The sequence below is a fragment of the Bombyx mori genome, chromosome 9 (assembly GCF_030269925.1).
Source record: "Bombyx mori chromosome 9, ASM3026992v2".
NCBI classification, from domain to species: domain Eukaryota; kingdom Metazoa; phylum Arthropoda; class Insecta; order Lepidoptera; family Bombycidae; genus Bombyx; species Bombyx mori.
The window spans coordinates 8,909,961-8,923,578 of record NC_085115.1 but is presented as its reverse complement, the minus strand read 5'-3'; the positions used below and the strand labels follow the sequence as shown (position 1 = coordinate 8,923,578).

The window sequence follows — 13,618 nt, the reverse complement described above, 5'->3', positions numbered from 1 at the left end:
ATTTCAACCATATTTGATGTTGTTTTATTTTTTTTAAATAAAAGAACACTTATTGCAGTTATCTACAAAGTCGTAGTACATTATTTTATTCTATCATCAATAGTTTTCGCAGGGCACGCGATGTAATGAATATTTTAGGTAATTTTTTACACCTTGGGTTACATTATTGCAGTTTTAGTAAGGATCCCTAATTTTTCTCAAAAAAAATTATAGTCTATGTCACTCGGGAATAGTGTAGCTCTTATTATTTATTCGTAGGTGTAGCTTCCAAACAGTGAAAGAATTTTTCAAATCTGTTCGGTAGTTTCGGAGCCTATTCAATACAAACAAACAAACAAATCTTTCCCCTTTATAATATTAGTATAGATATAGCTATATCACGCAAATCATCATAAATGCGAAGCCCGCTGATTTTAGAATTGAGATAACAAATAGTTTGCCAACATGAATTTAGTTCATACGCAATACATACGCGTTATAATATTATTCTAAATGAAACGTGTTGTGTCCAAAATACATTATCAATTTGTACAAAACGTTCACGGGCTGACTGACTGTACATACATTACCTTGTTTATGATCTAAAAACGTAAACATCACGGATCATGGTTCACGCAGTTTTATTTGTTTATCGTTCCAATTAAATCTACAGTTAGTGGTGTTAGCATTCGCAGATGGTTTTTAAAGAAACATTCTACGAGAGATCAGACTCGGAAGGCCGGTTGTATTTTACTTAGTGAATGTTTTCGGCAATCATTTATATTGAAGATGGATCATCCGTAACGTTTTGTCTTAAGAACTGAACTCTCCGTCTCTGAAGAGTGTATATTTCCAAAACTTTATTACGTTTAATGTTTTGTCGGTTTCTTTTTAATATACATTTAATTTAAATGGAGAAATCTTAAAATATTTTTGAAACAAATACTTAAGTAAGTATCATTTGTTATATTAGTGGTAGAGCTTGATGTTACTGATGTACTTTTAAGCAGATAGGTATTAGAAAAACTAAATAAATAACCAACACTGTTAAGATACAATTTAAGCTATTACATAGCTTTTATTTTTGCTTAGGCTTTGAGCGCGGCGACTGAATCAAGAAATTCCGTAACGAAAATAACCTGACATCCCCACTACGCCTACGATTTAGCTCGCGTTCAACACATTCACACGTTGCGCTGGTGTAGTGTTTGTTTGTGAATAAGCGCGCGGCGTGACGTCGCACTGCATGAGCATCATGATAAGTCTGCCCATCTCTGCTTATGAGTGTGAAGGGGACAGTTAATGTTTTTAAATATAGCGTGGTCTTATTTTTATTATTGTTTTAATATTAAATTATTATTGTCTAATTGTAATTGCATAAGTTGATAAAAAATGCTTTGCAATAGCTTTATCGCGGCAGTCCCCGAGTGTCATACGTGTTTTATTTAACTTAATTTTAGTGCCATCGCTTTATAAATCACTAACAGCTCTTTTCGGTTCCAATACACAATACACACCCTGTGTAGTACTCAATTCGTTTAATACTAAATCTGGTACATTTACGACGAAGAAACACTAGTGGCATGTGCACATAACGTTTCGGTACGGAGTTCGTAAACCTTAATACAGCGGAGCCCGTGAGCCTATAAGGAGACTAAATGAGACCTTTTAACACCTCCAAAGTGACCGGTTTATGTATAAAGAAAGTGATCTTTATCTTAATCGAAAAGTTAGTTTATAACACTCCGCAAACACAAAGTTATTTGTAGGGACGTTTTTACGAGAAAATAAGAGTTGTTATTAATTGGGTGAAATAAGTATATTAAGAAACTGATGTGACTTACTATTTTGTATCCATTTTAAGTTAATTGGCATTTTGATTATCGGGAGCTTGATTGTATTGGTGGTGTTGTTGATGTCAATGGGCCACGGCTACAACGAATCATCAAGGGAGACAAATCCCTATCGACGGCGATAAAAATGATTCAATACTTGGTAGGCTTGGATTGATTAATATAGCAATTAGATATGGCGGAGTGAGAAAAACTTTAACTGTAAAAATGGGATCCTATTTGAAAGTGGACCGTCAGAATTTTAATATAATTAAAACTGCTTTTAAGTTTTAATCTTGGGCTTATTATTACCACAACTACATCTATTTTTTATACATTGTAATACTATAATTAACACAATTTTGAATATCAATGAATAACATCTCAGTTGTTCATGATCGAAAACAAATACGAAAATTGTAAAGTATTTGGAAACATCAAAAATACAAATTACAAAGAAAATCGTAAATGCGAGATAAAATCAGTCTTATGTACGACTTCGACTTGTAAATATATATATTTTGCCGCCACTCATGAAACATGAAATCGAAATCATATAATAATTATATTTTATAATGGCTTCAATGAAGGATGGGCTTCAAACCAAAACGCATGGCTGCTTCGCGGTAAAAATAAATAGACTAAACTAAATAGCTACAGGTAATGATATTCATCAGATATTATGCATATGGCTATCCGGTCACTTCATATTTTATACGATATAAGTTCATACCTTCATACGATATAAGTTCTAAGGTCTCAGTATAGTTACTACGGCTCATGTCACTACGTTATATCACTACGGCTCGTATTAATACTTTCCTCATTCTGTTTCTTTCTTGATTCTTCTTCTTCCAAATCAGTATCTTCACTCATTGCACAATTCTCGTCTACGTGTTTCTATTTTCGGAAGTTGTCAGTGCTTCAGGTTCCGGCATGTATCTATTTAATTTTAATCAACGGCTAGGTGATCGGCCAACCCTTTAGATCTACCCTATGTGGTATTTTCTTGTTGACATCATCTAGTACTATCAGCATTTCGAGGCTATCAGGATGTCTTAGAGCTTTCTTTCTCAAATTATTAGTAGGGCGTATGTTTCTGTCGTAAAGCAAGCAATTTTATGCAACTTACCGCTTTACCTTAATATATTGTTGTGGAAGTAACGGGCTTACAGTTTGCTTAGTATTGAGTAGACGTTGGAGTTCAGACTGTTTTCGACTCAGTACCGTTCATCTTTAAAAATAAGTCTCAGATCTGGCAAATTTTTACTAAGTAAATATATTAACTGCACTAATATGTTAAACATGAAAAAGTTGATATGTTTGGACATTTGTTTTTTAATCGTGCAAAAATGGCGGATTTGTATGAAGTTTCGTACTAAAATAGATTTTAATTTGGATTTATATATGGAATATTTTTTATCATGGTAAATGTTATGACCCAGGTAAATCCGAATATATTTGCTATAAAAAATCCAATATTATGAGCCCTGGTTGATAATTTTACGTACCAATAAATAAAATGGACTTAAATTTAAACGGATGTATAAGTGAAATGGTAAGCTGTATATGAACCAAAGAGTGACACAAACCACCCTTTTTTTTGTTAACGCTCGGGAATCCGTTTACGGATTCCCGGCCGAGAGGGGTAACAGACCGGGTTATGTCGGACTCCGGCGCCTCCAGAGAAGAAGAGGGAGAAGAGGAAGACCAAAGTCCTCCTTTTCTTCCAATTCCTACCGGGAGACTACGCCTTGAGAAAGGCGCGCGAGGCACTGCGCAGCGTCAACCACGCAGGACCCGCCCCGCAAAACCAACTACCGACTAAACCCCATCGAGCTCCACCACTCCGACTCCACGAAACCTATGGTACCGCACAGTGCGCGCCGAAGGTTCGCCGTCGCCGGTACCCGTCCTGACAATAGGACGGGATTCCATCCCCGGGAAGATCCCGCAGGACGTCGTCTCGAGAGACACACCGTGTGCGGCGCGCAGGAGCCACCTTACGCCGTCTCACCACGGAACCGACAGCAGAGCACCGGGCGCCCCCGCACCCGGTACCCAACAGCCCCTACGGGAGATTAACGGGAGCATCGTGCCCGCGTCGCCCATCCCGCCGTCTTCGCTGAGGAGCCGAAGAGGGATCCCACTCCCTTTCGCGCTCCTCAGCCTTGCGGAACGCCATGACCAGGTCGCAAATTCAGCCATGGCCTCCCAGGAACTCTGGTCCTCGAGCATGCGGGCGATGACAGCCCGCAAGGAGAGGTCCCTCTCCAGCACCGCGATGAGATCTTGCCGCGGGTGCTCCCAACGCGGGCACGCTTCGAATGCGTGCTGAGCGTCATCGTCCTGATGCCCGCACTGGTGACAACCCGGATGTGGCTCTCTCCTGCAGACCTTCCACAGGTACCTCCTGAAGCAGCCATGCCCCGAGAGGACCTGCGTAAGGCTGAAGGAGAGCACGCCGTGTCGCCGATCTGACCATGCCTCCAGCACGGGCACCAGGGCCTCGAGGGTACGCCGGCGGGTGACTGAGGTTCGGCCAAGTTCTTCCAGCAACTACTCCCTCCACTTAGCGTACGCCAAATGACACGCAGCACGCCTCCACCGACCGACAGCTGACAGGCCGGGTGTCCGTCCCCAACTTAGGGACTGTGTCCAGCGCCGTTGTAACACAGAAAATTCTACGTGCTTAATTCTAAGATATAAATTTAAGGACAGGGAAATCGCAAGCCACTTCTAGTACAACATAGTTGTGTCATAAACCAAAATTAACTTCTATTGTAAACAGAAGTAAGCATTTTTTATCTTACATCCATTTTTAGCGGTTCCTTTGTATGTGTACTTGTGTGTCACTTTGGCGGGTTATCCTTCATCTGGACATAAGAATTGTGTTCCACCTTTTTGTGTTAGTGTGGAACCCTTAAAAGCTTTTAAGGTCCCCTTTGGCCTGTTTTGGTGCTGACGTAATTTATTTTATGACTCCTAGTAAAAGTTCGCCGTAAACAAACTTCTGCGGCTCCTAGATTTTCTTGAAAAAAATATTTTTAGTTTCAAAATAAATCGTATCGTAATAAATTACCGTGAGATAGTTGATTGATTGCTTCTGAATCCGAAAAGATCTAGATGATGTGCTAATTTTTATCGCGCGTACTCCGTTCAATATTTTTCTCCAAATGTAATACATCCTTTTATATATATATATATATATTTCTTTGATAGGTGGACGAGCTCACAACCCACCTGGTGTTAAGTGGTTACTGGGGCATAGACATCTACAACGTAAATGCGCCACCTTGAGATATAACACCTTGAGATATAAGTTCTAAGGTCTCAGTATAGTTACAACGGTTGCCCCATCCTTCAAACTGAAACGCTTTACTGATTCACGGCAGAAATAGGCAGGGTGGTGGTACCAACCCGTGCGAACTCACAAGGTCCTACCACCAGTAATTACGCAAATTATAATTTGATTATTATTACACGATGTTATTCCTTTACCGTGGAAGTCAATCGTCAACATTTATTAAGTACGTATTTCATTACAATGGTTTTAATATTTATGAATTTCCGTTAAAATATCAAAAAAATAATTGCGATTAATATGATAAAATATCTACAAGTGAGCATCATGGTGAACACTAGATAATATTGTATGTGAAAATCATTATCACCACTCTTAAATATTATAGTATATATTTTACTAACCTCTTTAAGTATTATATTAATTTCCTTTACTGTTTCTACATTTCTAATTGGCAGGTTAAGCACTTTTTTTAAATTATTTTGTACCATATATTGTTAGAAATCCGTTGTACAACGTTTTATATGAAGTAAATATCTTTAGTGAACGTCATGTCTAGATCATACTAATTAACAAAACCGACGTGTATAAGAACCTACATTTTATGAAAATAACGACTTCGCTAATGTTTTAGTATCATCTCTAGAGTATCTTAAATAAGCAACGCTGAACCGTCGAAAATAATTGCTATCGTTAACAATAACAATAGTTCGTGCTACATACGTGCTTATTCAGCTTGACTTAAGACTCTAATCCGAAAACGCAAACATCGGTCCTAATAAGGGCGGTACGTAAACAGTCGTAACCGAAATCGAATAGAACGAAAATCGGTTCTATTAGTTCAGATATATTTTTATACTAAACAAATAAAGCGCAATAAATAATATGGAACACAAGATGTAACTTATTCTCTGAACGAACTATCTTATGAACTAATTAAATTAAAAGAAGATTACTGAAGCGTTTCGTTTTCTGTAAAGATTTTAGTACATATAGATACATAACAAGTCCACAACTTACATTGTATGTTATTTACAGCCACAACGTATGTAACGACTTATATTTTGAAAATGAATAACAAGAAAGAGGATTCACAATATACCTATATTCATTCTTCCACGGAATTATGTACATGAAAATTGTACTGGAAATCTATACTATTATTGTTATTTGTGTTATGAAATTTGCAGATTACGACAGTTGTTGATCAATCACCCGAAAATTGCAGAACTTTTCGGGATAAAAAATCACACAAAAATAGTTTATACCTGGATTATAATATATACTCCTTTTTCTCATGTTAAGTGTCTCCGAAAGTCCGGGAATATCTCTTCTGATAAATACAACATTGGTTTGTGATTTCACCCAACGGATCTACCTAATCGACCGGTAGTTAACGGACCAGAGAGTGACACAAGTAAGTCCTTTATCCCGTGAAAATGTAGCTTGTTTATATTTTCTGAAGTACACCTATAATACAAGCAAAACTACGTCACACGTCTAGTCGTAAACAAACGTTTGGTAATTTAATTAATTCCAGCTTGGTTTGAAAAGCAACCATTATGTTATAACTCAAGTATTTTCGAGGTTCATAAATGGTTTCGAAATTGCCAAGGATTCACTGAAAATTATCCGCCTAAGGGTCTTAGTAAGTACGTAGCTTAGTAATATCAGAACGTTAATTTATTTTATCCCAAAAATTGTCGCGAAGTTAATTAGAGAATAACATGATTGAAAGCGTGAACAGCGGACCATCACGCATTAGCCGCTTTTTATCTACGAAATACAGTGACAGGAATGAATCCATCAGTACCCATTTCATTTTCAAATGTGGCCTTATTAATTTTCCAAGTTCTTTTACACTTAACGAAGTTGTTTTGAGCTTATGTTATCAACGTACATGAAATTTGAAGTTCAATATGCAATTATACAAACCTCTGTTATTACAACCAGTAATATTCGTCTAAAATTAATTGGTTGCTTTTGTGATTCCCTCTACTATATTTGATACGGATGGCTCCCTCGGCGATCCGCTTTGAGGTGACCGAAACGCACTGCAGGTTTGATATTAAAGAGCGCCCGGCTGGTGGTGTATTACGTTTCAGCCCGGCATGCTTGTTTTTTTTTTTATTCCTTGGATGGGTGGACGAGCTCACAGCCCACCTGGTGTTAAGAGGTTACTGGAACCCATAGATATCTACAACGTAAATGAGCCACCTACAGTGAGATATAAGTTCTAAGGTCTCAGTATAGTTACAACGGCTGCCCTACTCGGATGGTAGTACCTACCCATGTGTACTCACAAGAGGTCCTACCACCACTAAGTTGTGTTAGTCTAGTAGGATATCTCGAATTACCTGCGGCATCGCTTTGATGGCCTGTAGGACTGCTAAGCGTGAAGAGCGCAATAGAGTTGCTTTTGCCGGCGACTCTGAAGGAAAGAGGGTTAGTGAGTCGCTTCGGCCATGCTATATGCTCGCGTGCCGCCGCGTTAAGCATTTTGTAGGGAACGAGATCTCAAGGAAAAAAAATCGATTTTTCGCAGTCTCCAGAATCCTGACGAACGGAATTGGGTTTGGCAATTGAATCTACCTGCTTGGACAGTTAGTATTAACAACTTTAAGCTTAGAGTTTCTGATTTTATCACATTGGGCACTATGCCGTGACCTTCGTCTTGTTCATTTTCATACTAAGTCCTACTCGAACAGAGGCTATTCAGGTTTGTTCTGATATCGAGGGCCTTCTCCGCTATAAATACTATGTGGCCGGCAAAACACAAGCTGAATTATGTATTCGTCATCTATGTTGATGCTTAGATATTTCTAGTCCAGAACCTTGAAAATACTCGTAACTCCATGTGTAACACAACAAAGAAAAGATCACTTATTGCTTATAATGCATAGGTAATATGGAATACTCCAGAATGAATTAATAATAAAATACTTAAATTCGTTTTCTGTACATAGTAATAAGAAAACAACATTTAAAGCCCTTCTTTTGTATAAAATATTAATTTTATTTTATAAAATTAATATTTTATACAGTTTTATTATATTATGCAAAACTGAATTACTCTCTTCATTGAATGACAGACAAGTCAGCGATTCTGTCTAAGTTTTTTTAGGCTAAAGAGTTTTAAAGGTTTTAAAATGATAAAGACTTTTCTTTACATATATTGTGACATTTTGAGTTTTTAGCCTAGTAATTGTTACTTCTTTTTGCTTTAATTTCGTCCCTGGGTAGCGTGGGCGTCTTCAAGATTTCACTAGGAAGGTCGTCGTGCATTATTCATGAGTTGAGGCGCCAGCACACATTACGGCGTCAACACTAGATTTTGGGATATCAATTATTAGCTCCTTGAATGAATTCGTCAGTGTTGAGCCCATAATTTAGCACGTTTTCGGAAATCGTAGGCATGATTAAAGCGATCGTTACATTTTAATTTCACGTTTATTATAGATCTTGTATACCAAAATCATGGCCTACATAAAATAATAAGGAACTGTACTCTTGAAAATGCCTTATTGCAATTAATATGCAAATAGCTCAAGAGGATAAATAGCTCAACCCAATTGGCACTGGTACACCGATTTCTACTACCCAAAATTGGTATACGGTTCCAAGCTTACCTGGTGTTGAGCAGTTACGAGAATTTCTAGATAATGCTACTGACTCAGCCTACCTATTTATGAAAGCCACTTAAGATCGGAATCGAAAGGTTTAGTAGAAATATAAATCGGAATACTATGGAGAATGACGCAAAAATAGTCATATTTTAAGGAGGTCGGTAAATAGTTAGGCCGGTAGTAAATTATAAAACATCAGCTGGCCGATCCTGATTAATAAAATACAAGCTCAGCTAATTTCATAATTAATATGGGTTACCTTGGTAAGTAATCATTTGGACTCGTAGTCTAAAGAATAGAACGCCCGGTGGACCCGTGGTCAGAATATACTTAGTCTGGCCATAAATACTGTTACAATTAAAAAAAAAATCTATTGCAAATAAAATTTATTACTTTTACAGTGTGTTAGTTTAATACATAAATATAAAACAATTTAAAGTATAAAAAGCTTATTCGAAGTGGTCTCCATTGGCTACAATACATTCCTTTAAACGTTGAGGTCAGTTATCAATAGAAGCACGCACTCTTTCCATGGGAAAATTTTTCACTGCCAATCGTACGGATTGTTTTAGGGACTCCAAATTATCATGGCGTTTAGAGCAAGCCGTAATCTCTAGAACTGACCATAAATCATAATCCAGCGGATTAAGATCGGGACCGCTTCAATAGTTGTTTCGATTTTACCACCCTATTCTCTTTTAAATTATCAGTTAAGAAATGACCAGTACGTCTCTTATAGGCTGCAAGTCCTAAGTCATCTTTTAAAATACGCGACATGGTTCTAGATGCTATCTTCATCTCCCGAGATAAAATCTTTTGCTTTCGGACAGGATTTCTTCGAATTCTTTCCCTTACTGCCATGACCACCTTTTTCGTATGAACACTACGTGGACGGCCAGATCTTTTTCTGTCACAAACAGAGGAGGTCTCATTGCACCTATTAATATACCCGGTACACAAACATTTTACTAATACCAAGCATATGGAGAGTTTTAAAAATTGCATTTGGCTCCATACCTACTTTGTGTAATGCATACACAGCGATTCGGTTCTCATTATCACCCCACTCCATTTTAATATCGCAAAATATTGTACAATGTATTGGCGCCAAAATGAGAAAACTCAATGAGCAATCATATAAAAATAACAGATTCCAAATTCAAATGTAATATTTTGTTTATTTTTAATTGTAACAGTATTTATGGCCAGACTAAGTACACTAAGGCTGTCACGGTTGGTAGCATCGTAATTTTTTGAGACAACCCAGTTCTGTGCTTCAATTTGAGAGGCATGCAGTATTGTATTATAAAGTAATCTGTTTCCGATCTGATGTTGCTTAATGAGTGGCGATAGTTATCAAACTATTTATCGTATCTATTTGTTACAAAATAATGCGGCCATAATATGTACAATCATGTATTATAAACTTTATCTACATAATGTAATTTTTTACATTCGCCGTTTTAAATTTTACAAGTGTGTTTTTGAAAAAGAAAATATATTTTCATCGATGTGAATACCGTTCTCCGTCCGTCAAACATTGAAGTCGAGATGTCAGGATCTTATCTAAGGGATGTCCGACGTAGCGTTGCGTCGCCAACATTGTGAGACGACTATTGTATGTGTCAGTCGCACTTCAATCGCAACCCGCGGCCTGAGACAAAGGGGCAATGGTGAAAACTTTCATGACAAAATATTCATGAAACATGGCTTAGTACCCGTAGTATCTATTTAACATTCGAGTTTCTTCTATTCAAGACTTTTTGGCGGGAACGCGAGTAATGAAGTTGTGTGATTTGTTTTATTTTGCCTATTTAGTGTTTCTTCAGGATTAAATGTGTAATAATGGTGGTTTATAAACTACTTAATATCTGTGAAAGTGCACAAATCTGGAAAAATAAAACAAAGCCTGAACTGAAAAAATCTCTTATTAAGATTATATTTTATCCCATATCATCTCATCTCATTACATTTCATTTCATTTTCATTTCATTTCATGCCATGTTTCATATTAATCAACTTCGTTTAATTTCATAGTATCATTTTTCATATAAAAAAGTTTTCATTAAATTTAAAATAAGACTTGACCTAAAGGTCTTAGTTACCAGGTCATAAAATCACATAAAAAAACTTCTATTCCAAAAAGTCGTTGTTTACGTTTCTTTTTTTTTTTTTTTTTTTTTTTTCCCTACCTATGCTGATAGCCTTGAGAGGCTATTTCAGCTTCGCCCTAACGTTAGTAGGTGAGCTCGCGGGGCTCAACCGGAGAGTTGCTAACACTGACCCTAGCAAAAGCAGTGCTTCGCAGAATCTACCACCGGATCGGAAACGCGACCCACTGAGAAGATCCGGCGAGAAACTCAGTGGGCTGTGTCTATGAGTTAGTTCGCTCGTCGAGCCCTTCGTCGCAAGCGACGGGTTCGACGAGGACGGTGACCGATGCTTGTGGTGCCTAAAAGCACCGTTAATGGATCAGGAGGATCCGTAATGACGTGCTTTGGGCGACGTCGACGGTTTACCATTCGGTCTACTGGGTCGGGTATGTAATTTCCAGCGGCTACGATGAGAGGGTTCTCATGTCGTGCCGCCTTCTCAAAATGGCGCAGCGATGCCGACTGTAGATACTTACTAAGAGAGTCGAGCTCCAGGTCATCGTGGAGATCCACATTCCTAAGGAACCATGGCGCTCCGACGGCTATCCTGCAGAATCGTGATTGAATAACCTGAAGGGATTTCAAGTGGGTGCGGGCTGAGTGAGCGAACACTACGCTTGCATACGTCATGACGGGGCGTATACAAGTTTTGTAGAGAGTTACCTTATTGCGGAGGGACAGTTTGCTTCGACTACAAAGCATTGGATAGAGTCGTCCTAGAATAACCGCGGCGCGGTCGCGTACCGTTTTTATATGGGGACGGAATGTCATCCCTCTGTCGAGGGTGACGCCTAGATATTTGACCTTCGAGACCCACGGTATGGGCTGGCCAAAGAGAGTGATGGGACTAACGGCGGAGGTGTTTGCGCGCCTACTACGGAGTGGGATGCTCGAAGTGATGTTCGGAGGGCGACCCCTTTTGAAGAGCACCGCTGCGCTTTTCGTGGGGTTGATGTCTATTCGCCACTTCCGGAACCACTGTCCCATGGTGGCTACTGCGATCTGGAGTCGCCGATGAAGCAGCGACATCTTCCTACACGAGTAGTAGATAGCCGTGTCATCGGCGAAGAGCGCTAGATGGGTATCCGGAGACCGGGGTATATCATTGATATACAAACTAAATAATAACGGGGAGAGCGCGGAGCCTTGCGGGACTCCGGCAGTCAGTTGACGGGGACGAGAACGAGTTCCCTCTACTCGATATCGAAACGAACGGTTCGACAAGAAGTCTCGTATGATGAGCACGAGTCTGTCTGGCACTCCCATGTTGTACAGTTTGTAAATTAAACCGTTGTGCCAGACTTTGTCGAACGCCTTCGCGATGTCGAAGAAGAGGGCGCCGGTCGGGATTTGTTTACGCCTATTTAGTCCTATCAGAATGTGCTCCGTGAGGCGGTGCACTTGTTGTACGCACGAGTGTTTTGAGCGGAATCCGAACTGTTCGTCTATGAGAACTTTGTTCGCGGTAACAAAATCCCAGAGGCGTTTCCTAAGGAGACGTTCGTAAATTTTTCCTATCGTCGAGAGGAGACTAATCGGACGGTAACTAGAAGTTTCGTTTCTCGGTTTGCCCGGCTTATGTATACCGATAACGTCCGCTTCTTTCCACACCGCGGGAAAGATGCAGTGCGTCATAGCGGCATTTAAAATTGTAGCCAACATTGCTATCAGTTGGACTGGCAAAAATTTTAGCGCGCGGTTGTGGATGCCGTCGGAGCCTGGTGCCTTCCTAGGTTGGAGGTTGTGGATCGCGTCTCTAACTTCGTCCGTGGTAATGGGGGGTAACGCGTCCGAGGGCGGCAGGGAAGCTCTGCGCTCGACCTCCCTGTCGACTAACTCGGTGTGTTCGGGGTCCGCGTGTTGAGTGCTGGTGGTGCACTGCTCTTGCAGTGCATCGGCCAGCAGCTCAGCCTTGTCATCGTCATCGAATGCCGGTGGTTGGCCTGAAGGGCGTAAGAGGGGAGGCATAGTAGCGGTAGTTTCGGATTTGAGAGTCCTAGCTAGTCGCCAGTATGCTTGGTGGGAGGGCGCGAGTTGTTCTAAATAACTATGCCAATTATCGTTACGCGCGTCGCTTAAGCGGGAGTGGACTTCGCGTTGTAGACGACGCATCTGAATCCGGTTTGCATGCGTGGGAAGACGATCGTAGGCCCGGATTGCCGCGTTCCTAACTCTTAAGAGATTCCTAAGATCGGGGGACAGTCTGATGCGGTGGAAGCTGTCCTCCACATCGACTTCTTTTGAAGATCTAATGATCGCGGAAGAGATGTGATCGGTAATGATGTTTATGGATTCGACGGTGTCCTCGGGGGATAGATTCGAATCCGGGCCGTAAGGGAGGATTGGCGGAGCGGCGTCGGCTAGGCTGTTTACGTTGTGCTTGTTTAAAGCTTTTAAAATACAATTGTCTAATACACAATTTTCTATCAATTCATAATATGATTGTGTCATAAAAAATATAATTGAATTGTAATGCGGGTATTTTTTATATTTTTTATTGCGTGGATGGGTGGACGAGCTCACAGCTCACTTGGTGTTAAGTGGTTACTGGAGCACATAAACATCTACATCGTAAATTCGCCACCCACCATGTGATATAAGTTCTAAGGTCTCAGTATAGTTACAATGTAGTACAGTATAATCGGATATTACGACTGCATCTATACTATATTTGGAATGGTTAATATTGGTACGCGGCCGTATTCTGTAGCTATTGAATAGTGT

At 39.7% G+C, this 13,618-nt stretch overlaps 1 protein-coding gene and 1 long non-coding RNA gene across 2 annotated transcripts in view; one reads left to right on the top strand and one right to left on the bottom strand.

The window, feature by feature from the left end:
- LOC105841306 (translation initiation factor IF-2) overlaps positions 1-13,618 on the top strand; it is a 138,156-nt gene that overhangs the window by 69,484 nt on the left and 55,054 nt on the right. The gene's annotated exons all lie outside the window — the stretch shown is intronic.
- Positions 6,201-8,184, bottom strand: LOC110384843 (uncharacterized). The gene is made up of 4 exons (XR_009973904.1): positions 7,950-8,184; positions 7,473-7,546; positions 7,051-7,312; positions 6,201-6,585 (listed from the first exon to the last, which is right to left on the bottom strand). It is a non-coding gene; the product is annotated as an uncharacterized LOC110384843 (long non-coding RNA).